The following is an 11241-nucleotide window of genomic DNA, read 5'->3' as shown; positions in this document are numbered from 1 at the left end:
ACGGCCATTTCAAGACCAAGATTGCAAATGGAATTTTCTATTTGCTATTGAGCATCTATTTACTCATCAAATGCATTAGAAAATCCATTAAAGAGAAAATTAAGGACCTAATGACCTGCAGCAGCATTCAAACCCAGTGTTTCAGATATGAGCATTGAATATAGTTCAACACAGGCATTTCATTTTTCCTACGAATCACTGGAGATTGAAAGAGAGCCGGTGAGACAGCCCTGCTCACCCTGCAAGCAGATAACCAGCTGGAAAGGAACACCAGTGTGCTGCCAGCATGGGGAGGAATGGCACAGTCTCCCATGGCTGGTATACATGCATGGATACACACAAGCATGGTGATACATGAATGCAAGCAGTGGGAGCAAACAGCAGCAGACCCAGCTCATAGCCCTGTCTGTCCTGCCAGTACAGCAGGGGATGAGGATTTCTCCTCCACTGTTATGGGAAGTTATGAATGAAGTTATGAGACCCCAGGTACCCAAGGGGCAGGGGCACATGGGTTCTGATGGGACCAGACCCTAGGGAGCTGGCACCCAGCATGGCCAGCCTCAGGCTCTGAGCAGTGTGCCAAAGGCTCCTTCCCACTCTACCAGCACAGCACTGCAACAAAGACAGGACGTTTCTAATGGGACCTTTTATCCCAAATCTCCTTCTAATAGCCAACAGGAGACAGGCTTCCTCGTTTTAGAATTTGCAGCAAGCTGAGTGCCAGTGTTGTTTTATTTGTATATACAAATCTATACATTAACTGCGTCTTTGTGCTGCTCCATTTCATTAAACAAGCTGAACAATTCCATAGCTGTTTTTATGCCTCCAGGCACTTGGGTCATCTTTGATTTTTCCTCGTCTCGGAGTTCATGCTTACAATTAATGCCTTTTCTTGTTGACAGGACCAAGGCAGAAAGCAAAACAAAATCCGCCAGCGGCACAGGCAGCCTCACACCTCATCGCCAGCCACTTCCTGGCAGCACAACACCCATCCAGCAGAAAGCCCTGAACGTCCCTAGATGTTTAGTTTGCTATGATGACATAGGCCAGGCCAGATCCTTCCTTCCCCTCCCTGAAGGGTTTCACTGCTCATCCTTTCCTTCCTACCCAGCTCGCTTCCTCCGCACCCCAGCAAGGAGGATGTTGCAGCCTTTAATTGAGCCGAAAAGATCTTGACCTTGGGTGCAGTTGGGCAGCTAGAAGCTTGGCACACACCAGATCCCATTGGTTTTAACAAGGGATAGGTTTGTAAGTGAATAACGTATAGCTGCAAAAAAGACTTAGAGCTTTCCAATAAACGCTGTGCCCCCCCTTCCCTTCACACAGGCACACACAGAATGCATTATTCTAATTCCCTGCTAAGCTCTCTAACTCCTTGTTACATCATACGATACAATCAGCCATTTGGCCCTGAGTCATGTTTCCGTGAAGCAGAGGCAGAACGAAAAGCTTTCAAGGCACTGGGATTGTTTTTGCTTCTGTAATGCTTCAACAATGCTATATCTTGGGACCGAAGAATATTCCATGAAAACACAGCATTTCTGGATGCCTTTCAGTTCTCGCATCACAAACGCTGGCATCGAGAATAAAATTGTTCCCATATTTGAGCTCGGTACCAAAACATCAAGTTTTTGTTTGTGAAGTTCATAAAAACAAATGGCTATAGGCTTGAATGCATTAATCACGGGGAAATGGAAACAGGCAGGCAGGACCGTCCATCACCCGCAGCACTTTCTATAAACAATACAACGTTACTGTTCACCGGTGGCCAAACTTAGGCCCAGAGCAAAGAAAGCAACTGAAATGGCTGCATGCTCACTCAAAGCTCGAGGCAGCATTAGCACTCGCCGGCTCCGGCTTTGTGTGCAGACATGAAACTGTTTCTGTCTGAAGAATATTTATCCAGAAACACACTCCAGTATGCTGAACTATGCATGGAAGAAATCTCATCTGAGGCTTAAAGGGAATGGGCTGTCTGTCCTCATGGCCAAATGGGATCCAGCAAAACCAAGCTCTCTCTCTGTGCACTTTGGGACAGCAGATTGCTAACTATGGAGCAGGTTTATTTTGCTGTCCGAGCGAAGGAGTGGTGGAAATGCTTTCAGACCAAGAAATACAGAAAGCAGCAGATGGGCATTTTGGAGTGCTTGTGGAAGACTCAGCCATCCTCTTTCCATTGCGCTTTCTTTTTTTAGAGGCCATCATGAAGCAAGAGAGCAATTTTTGCATTGGTTACAGAGATTACATGACACCAGTTGTAACTGCTGACAGGTTTAAATGTCATCTGAGAACAGGAATGGAGAGAAAGGCTGTGTTTTGAATTTTAATGGGGAGAAGAAGCCAGTAGGATATTGCTGGTTTGGGGCACTGAGGGAGGGAGCAGGAGCTCTGGGTTGTGAAGCAATGCACACAGCCAGCACATGCAAGGTTTTATGGCAATTTTTTCTTTTTTCTTCCAGCTAAAATCTTAGGAGAAAAAGGATGCTTTCCTATGGAAAAATCAGTGTCTGTGTAACAATAAATGGCTCCCGGGCCCTACCTCATCCCTCATATGGCAATGGAACATTTTATTCCCATTTGAGAGAGCGCTGCAGGATAGCATGGGACATATGGCCAGGATGAAGTCCTCCAGCACTTTCCTTTATCCCCTCTTAATGACGTTTCCAAATCAAAACTATGAACTTTGGGTTGAAAGTCTTTTGCCCCAAATCTTTAGGTTTCAAATTTTCAGCCAAAACACTATATCCTGCAGTCTGGGTTTGGTAGGACTAAGGACTAACCATCCTCTGCTTGGGGTACAGGTGATCTGTGTGTCATCTCAAAAAAATGAATGGCCTCCAGTTTACAGCTAAAAAAAATTCTAAGCTTTTTGCTGGTTATTAGTAGATGATAAGTTTTATCTGCCTCCTACCATCTTAGTACTGAGGGGGAAGTTGGAACAGTTTTCTAGGAACTTCTTTAACTGCCAGTGAAAACTCACATTAGAGATAAACTGCTGTATCTGAAAATCAGAAAATAGCTTTTTTTGCAGCTGTCTTATCAAGTAACAGCACATAACTGTGAAGTGCAATTATTGCACATCTACCGAATAGAAAGTCTGTGGAAAATGCAGCAAAGTTTGAGGAGCATTTTGGGCATCCCTAGACGTGCAGTGCCTTTGTCTGAGAAAGGAAAAGAAGAAAACTGATGTTTGCCCTCGACAACACAAAAATTCCACCAAATTATCAGAAACAAACACTGGAAGTCATTTTCTCCCCTATCAGATAGAAGAGACTCCCAGAGCCCGCCACAGGTCAGTGCCATGACCACCCACTCACGTAGGAGCAAACCTGAGCATGGCCAGGCCCTCGCATTGCCAGCACTGACACAGCACCCGGCAGCACACCGCAGCGTGTGCCTGCCCTCCTGCTCCCACACCGCGGCCCTGATGGCTTCCAGCTGTGTGGCTGTTCTCCAACCTGCAGAGGTTTTCTCAACCTCAGCTTGGCTGCTCGCCCGCTGCCTCCCCAGCCCTCAGCATCGCCTCCCATATTCACAGCCCTCTTACTCTCTTTTTGTAGTTTTCACAGAGCTGTTGTGGCTTTCCCCAAACTTAGCCATATTCTTTTGAGCCTCTCCACCTTCACCTCCAAACTCAGCACTCAGATCCCTGGATGACAGCTGAGACCCCGGAACACAGTCAGGGATCAGCACACACGACCACCCTGTTTCTGGCTTTGGTGGCTGGAGATCATAAACATGAATTAAAGATCCAGCTTGGCCGGTGATGATCAGAGGCAGTCAGCTCCTTCATCTGCTCCCAAGAACCACAGCCTTGTGTGGGTCACCAGCGCAGACCAGTAAAGAAACCAAGGGATCGCACGGCCCTTTAAAAGCTGTCTCTAGACCCAGTATTACAAATAAATCCGGGGCTTAAATCTTCTAAGTTCAAGAGTATTACTTTTCAGTCTGATCTAAAGTCTGCCTCAGAGTTAGGTTGCGCCCAAACGCCAATCTGCATCGCCAGTGGCACAGAGAGAGGAGATGGCTCCAACCAAGACATCCTTGCTCCTCCAGCCTGGGCAAACATAGATGGGCTTAAAGCAAGGCTGAGTCTGAAGCCATAGCAAGATGAACAACTGAGCAGTGTTGCAGCATTCAGTGCAGCACAAGGGGGGAGGGGTAGCCAAGGAGCACAACAAGGGCTTTTCAGAAAACCCTGTTGAGAGAGATGTATTTACTTTGGTGGAGTTATTTTGGAGCTACAGTAGGATAAACAAGACTAGGACCTAGTTTAGTTAGTAAAGCAAATGTATCTGACATTGACTTCAATAGACTAATTCTGGATTTATATTACATTGAACCTAGAGCCAGCGAGTATATAGCGTGATGATAATTATAGAGAGCAATATATAAAAACAAATCACCGCATTAAGAGAAACAAATAGATCCTGGAGAAGTGCCATGGTTTTTAAACTGGGCCACAGTGACTTTGGCTTGTCTCTACCTGTTACATCATCCTTATATCCAGTCATTTGTTTTCCATATCTTAATCATGTTGAGAAGCTCCGGCAGAAGAAAGAAAAAGCAATTATCTTTCTCTTTTAATAGAATGGTGAGTTTAAATAACAATAAGAAAATGCTAGGACAAAGAAAAGCCACTGCAAAAATCAAGAGAATTACAGATTCAATCCGACACAACCTCCGCAGGCTTTCGGAGAGTTTTTTTCCCTGCTCTGCAGCTCCTCTCTTCCCCAGTTTCCCTAGTCCACACAAAACAAGAAGTTAAGGTAAACATCCATGTTAACATTTCTTTTCCCCACCCCTTGCGACGCTCTTATTGCCAACAAGGGCACTGCACATATTTAACTCCCAAAGATCAAGCAAGGATAAAGGGAGCGGTTTCCTGCTCCTACAAGCAGCCCACACCAGCACTTACGCACAGCTCTCCAGCATCTAAATGAATGAAAAGCCTGAGCAGCTCTGGAACACAGTGAGCAAGAGCTCTTACAAACCAAGATGGCCAGCTGACCTCTACCTGCCCATCCGTCACCATTTTGAGTCTTGGACCCTTGCTTGGTCCCGATGAGCCATGGTGGAGGAGCTGCAGGTGGCCAAAATTCCCTTGAGACAGCAGGAGGCAGCCACAAGGACCCCAGTTACAATGTAGTGTTTTGATTAACTTTCCTCTCTTTCTGTCACCTAAATGTATTTCTCAAAACAAAACAGGATCTCCCTGGTAAAGGGCAAGGCATGAGCAGAAGGGCACAAACTGAAATCCTTAACTTTTGCCCACCAGGCCTGGGGACAGAGAAAGTGAGCCCCTAAGTGAGCTGCCCTATGCAGATGGGGAGAAAATGAGAACCAGCACCTCTCAATCAATGACTTGATGACTCTTGCCGACCTCTTCCAACTCAAATGTTGGATGGTGACAGGCACCAACTAGCATTGTTCTCCCACTGGTGCAGTTCAGGCAGGCACCACAGATATTTACTGTGGACTGTGGCAGTGGTTTTTAGCAGTATTGGGTTTTAGAAGCCATTAGGTTATTTTGAAATATGCATACTCTTGGTGGATGTTTAAAGCCTTGTTCTGCTGCACTGTGGCATAACACAGTATTAATTTTGGCTCTGTAAAGGAAATTGAAAATGGTGCCCTCAAATCATTATGCTGAGCAAAATTCAGCGATAGGGGGAAAGACAGCCTGGAATGAAATAAGGAAATATTTACTTCAGGAAGCTGAGAGACCCTACTGGACATGCCCAGCCCAGGCCCAGGAACACAGAAGAAACGATTGGGTGCAGGGGGCCCTGACAGAGAGACCCTAATCTGCAACACCTTCATCCTCTGAACATATACTATTTAAATATACATTTCATATACTAAAATATAAAGAAATATGGCCTGTTTCAGTTGCCACCCCAAAATATCTCCCCTACTGACTCTGCACGTCCCAGGCTCTCAGGAAAGAGCTGTGCTGAACCCAAATGACCAGCCCTCTTCTGCAGGCACAAAGGATTCAAAGTCTATGTGAACGAGCATCAGAAATAACTGGGGCTTATTGAACCAAGATAAATTTTTGGATCTCATCCACGTAGAAAGGAAATACTTAGAATTCATTGGAGGGTTGACTCAGACTTGCCCTTTCAACCTCATATCCTGACATTACAACTTACCTATATGAAAATCATAATAATAAAAAAAAATCTCAAATCTCTACAGGCTACAGCTTCAGCAGGCTGAATCAAGTCCAGAGAAAGAGGAAAAGAAACAAAATCCTTGCACGATGTGATGACAGAGGAAGCAGCTGTCCTGCTCCCCACAGCCACTGCAAGCCCTAATACCCCCAGCTCTTCCCTACAGCTGTCGGGGCACGGCTGCGGGCTGTGGGAAGAGCTGGGGGGCTTGGAGTTCCTTGTAGCTGGCCAGATGTGGTGCTGGCTCAAACAGAGCTGCACCAAGAGGTCCCCCACCACCACTAGCCATGGGGAGGGTCTGCCCTGCAAGCTTCTGGACGAAAGCAGCAAGCAATCGGTGGATTTTCTTGCTGTCTGCAAGGATTTGCAGGAACAGAGAGCTAGCTTGGTATGGCTGGGATTAGTTTTCAGATGTATAAAATTGTGCTGGCAACACAGCTGCCCCTTATTCAATACAGATTGTGTACACTCTCTGCTCCCATCTGAGAGGAGAAAGCATTACCTCACTGACTGTATATAATTTCTCAGCGCTCTGACTTCAATAAAAATTCTAACACCTGCAAAGTTTTTTAAACAAATCATGTATATTAGGGCAGAAAACCCCCCACACACTCTTGTGAACTAGCAGCCATGCATCTTGAAACAAAATCCTCCAGAAGACATCTGGTAGATGTTGGTGTCATTATTACAACGCTCTCCTGCTGCGCGGATGGCAGAGCGCCCACAGACCTGCTCCACAAAGGCGACTCTGTAGCTGGGGCTTTCTTTGCCACGCTGAACTCCCTGGGAATCTGATGGATTGCTTTCAGGAGCGCCTTAAAAATAATAATAAAGCCTCTGTTTGTAAACGTAGACTGAAACAATGGAAGGCAAAATGTGAATCCTCGGTTTCCTTGCTGCTGAGGGTTCAGCCCACGTTCCTGGGGACAAGGCTATGGAAAGCTGTTTGCTCCCACCCCAGCAATACACATAGTTTGTACCTGAGCTTGGGAGCAGCCCTGCTGCTGATTAGGAGCTGAACACTGGTTAGGATGTTTACAGTGCGTTTTCTCCATTTACCATGAGACCCAGAATCATACACATTGCTTCATTCAGAAGCACACAAACTCATTTGCTATAGAGATTCAAAGAAAAGATTTATTCCTCACACACACGTTTTCTTTCCCCTCAGAGATTCAGAACACAATTCCCTTCCCAAAGGTGATGTGAAAACATGAGGAAAAATGGTGCAAACCCCCACCTAGATCACAAACCCTGCAAAGCAGAGGTACACTTGCAAATCTCACGAGCAACCTTTGTGCTGTTGACATTTCCAGCCCATCACTAGGACAAAGAGGGCACGGCCAAGTTTAATTAAACATCCAGACTGTCTGGTATCGCCTTATTATCACCTGAACCTTCCCACTGCTTCTCAAGTGAGACCTGAGGCACATAATCCTGACAGCAAATTAACAAGTTTATCTTGGTTGATTGACCCAGACTTTGGAGCCACAGGAAAAAGACCGAGGGCCTGAAGTTCAGCAGAGCTCAATGCTGAGCACTGCTCCCAAATGACACCCCACAGCACAGCCCCAGCACTTTGACTTTCCTTACTCAACGTCCTGTCACGAGCAGCCTGTGAGCCACGCAAACGCTGCAATTAGTATCAGAGATAAACCAAATCCATTAGTAGATGGAAAGGGAACTCAATCTGTTTTACAAATGGAAATGAAGTAGCAGCCTCAATTACGGGATTTTTAAAAACATGCAATTTAGCAAAATGTTGATTTCCTTTTCGTTTACTTCTTTCTTTGTCTTCTAGATACTTCAGCTCAAGTAGCAGGCAGTATATTAACCGACCAGATTTTGGCAATGTATTTAATAATCAAGCTCAAATAAGTGCTCTTAGGAAATAATTTTATTTACAGTTCAGCTGGGGAAGAATATTAAAGCTTGAGCATTTGGAGAAAATTCTTCTCATACAGTGATGTATTTTGAAGGCATTTGGGCTGCAGAGGACTGGTGCTAGTGAGTCACAGCACAGCATCTGACCTTTCAGAAAATTCATCATCTCTCTGGGACACAGAACGGGATGCAGAGCCCAGCTTTACCCAGCCAGGGTGGGCAGCACTGCCAGCAACTGAGTTGGGGTTCCTTCCTTTCCCTTCCAGAGCTCCAGCTTAACAAGCTCCAGGTTCAGGGCTTCCTGATGAGTAGCAAAAGCGCTCCCAAGCCAGACTCCCTCCTCCATGTAGCTGCCTAATGCTTTACCATTCTGCTGCAGGATGAGAGTTTGGGAACACCACATGCAATTATTTTAGCACACACATGACTGTATAACAACTTTTTTTTTTTTTTTTTTCCCCTAATTGGTCCAGCCCACGTTTCTGCTTAAATAATTGAAGGTGTTCAATATTGAACATATTCTGTCACACTTTCCCCGTGGCACCTTTCCCACTCCAAACTGTTTAGAGTCTGAACAGAGACTAAGCATTAATTAAATTTCTCAAAACAAAGGTTAATTAGTGTGCCTATTTTGGATTATCTATATATTGAATTATTAAACACTATATGCTATCATTAAAAAAATAAAGGATGGAAGGAGAAAGCATTCCTCCCACAGAGACTTCAGCTGGGTGCCCCTCCCCACCAGCTCCATTTCGCAGTTGGTCCCATGGCTGAAATTCTGCAACATGCAACTTGTCTTCTGCTAACGATTGGAGAGAAAGCCAGACCACATCGAAGGAAAGAACCTGGTAAGGAACACCAAGCTGCAGCTGACCCGGGTAGCATCAACCCACACAGGATACATTGATAAACTTCTTGCAATACGTAAGAGGCCAGAAAATACAAGCTAACAGCAACCAGGCATCAGCAGCAGGTAAACACACATGCTTGCCCAGAAAGAACACACAAGGTGCCATTCTAAAAGAACAAAGAAATCAAAAATTCTTTCTTTCTACCAGCTTGTGCTTATTGCTTAGAGCAGTACTTTTTACACACTTGGTCTGTGGTGATGAGAATGGTGCCAGACCATTTCTAGCACACCTATCGTGCTGGTGCATAAGATCTATTTTATCTGAGGAGTCTTATGACAACTAACATGAGCTCCTTCCTTCATCACCAGAATGAGCCTCTGTATTTCACCTTTCAGTAAATTTTCTATATAAAATAGTTCTATAGCTCTCGAGTCAGTTATAAAAGGCATCTCTTCTTTCAAAGTACCCTCTGTTAACCAGCTGGATAGCCCAAGCAACAGAAGAAAACTCACAGGCACTCATTAGATTAGAGATTATCCCTGAGTTGTGCTCACCTAACGCCCAAATGACAACTGGAAAAGTTGCTCTGCCACTGTTCCACATTGGTGTAACACGCTGTGCACTGTAATAGCAGCCAGACAACTTGCCAGGACCACCAGATAGGGGCTGACGAGAGCAGTGCTTTGTGGAGGGGTGTCAGAGAAAAAGGGCCTCAGTTCCCCAGCTCCTGCTTTATCATCCCCTGCTTACTGCCTGCTGCTAGCAGGAGGAATCGCAGCTGCACCTGACACCTTCACAAAGGCACAACAGGCTGCAGGTGCTGGTTTGCACTCTGATGTCCTGCTCTGACCTCTGAGGTTGGGATTCCTCTTTCATCTTGAATCTCTGCCTCCACTGCCCCATATGTGCCATTAGATTTTTCCTGATGTAGCACCTGATCAGGTGGTCAAAATTGAGACATTCATCTACAGCCATTGTTTATGAAGGAATGCAAATAAAACCGCCTCTCTGGTTTTAGTTTTTTATGAATTTAACACTTCTTCAAATGCAGTCTGCTATGGAAATATTCTTTCTGCAGATCTGGAAAAGCAAACCTAATTAAATTACTTTATTGTTGGGTGTCTACCAATACTGGCTTTAAAGAAGCTACTTGGTAAGTCCCAAACTCTTTTTTAAATTCTGTTTTTTTCCCCTGCTGTAGAAAATACATCTTTGAAAGGCAGATATCTCCAAAATCTGATTTTATTCTCCTTTTCTCCTTTCCTGATGGTCTTATGTTTCATAGCCATACCCTTTGGGAAAACCGCTTGGGAAACTTTTCTGATGATATGTTGAAGGTCATCTACAGTCAGTGTGATACAAAGTGAACCTAGATCTCAGGCTTTGCAAATGTTCATTATGTAAATTGCAGGAGCTGTGAAGATGGAAATGAGGCATAAAGATGCTGTTATGCATGAAAAAGCAGAGGGGAAACTTCAGATTTCCCTTCGCTACATCAGCGGTTGTCTCTCCAGGCACCCTCCTCCCTCCTGCACTGCCAGTATGAGAAGCTCTCAGATTCCCTATGGGTGCTAGTCCAGAAATGACTTGATCCACGGTCTGCAATGCAGGTCAAGGATCAAGGGCAGATCTTTATATTCTTCAGACTTCTGGGAAGAATCCAGAGCCAAATGCAGCTGCAGCCCAGACAGGAGATGAGGGTGTCTGCCATCGGGCGATTCCCCCACTCCGTGATGCTGCCCAGCGTCCTTATTTCTGGGACTTGTCTTGTTGATCACTGTGAGTCAGAAATAGGCCTGGAGAGGAATGGATCTGTGTTGTGAATCACAGTGCAGAGATGCACAAGTGGAGGAGATAAAGATTCAGTGCCTGATTTCATGCATCCTTGCGCATATCACTTGGAGGCCAGATTTCAAAAGACACTTGAGATCAAAGGATGAAGAGAGATAACCAGCTTCTTTTTCAGATATATTCCTGGGCATGTATTTCCTCTGAATTCCAATAGGGAATGGGGACTTTTTTTTTTTTTTTTTTTTTTTTGAAAGTACTAAATGCTTTGGGGTAACTGGTTTCATCATGCTTAAGGAGCCACCCTTAAATTGTTCTTAAATTCGCACTCCTTTCTTTATAAGTAATACATTCTCTTTTCAGTATTTCCCAGGTCTTCCTAAGGTTTTCTGCAGAACTCTAAGCAACAAATACCATGACTTTGAGAAGCAGTGAGCACTCAGCAGCTAACAGACCTACTGCTATTTGGCAGCATTGAAACTCAGCAGCAGTGTCTCAAATTCAATTCCTCAAAAATGAAAGAATGAAAAACTCGAGAC

The sequence above is a fragment of the Meleagris gallopavo genome, chromosome 11 (assembly GCF_905368555.1).
Source record: "Meleagris gallopavo chromosome 11, MGAL_WU_HG_1.1, whole genome shotgun sequence".
Lineage (NCBI taxonomy): Eukaryota > Metazoa > Chordata > Aves > Galliformes > Phasianidae > Meleagris > Meleagris gallopavo.
The sequence above is the reverse complement of the archived record's forward strand: the minus strand, read 5'-3'. Positions refer to the sequence as shown.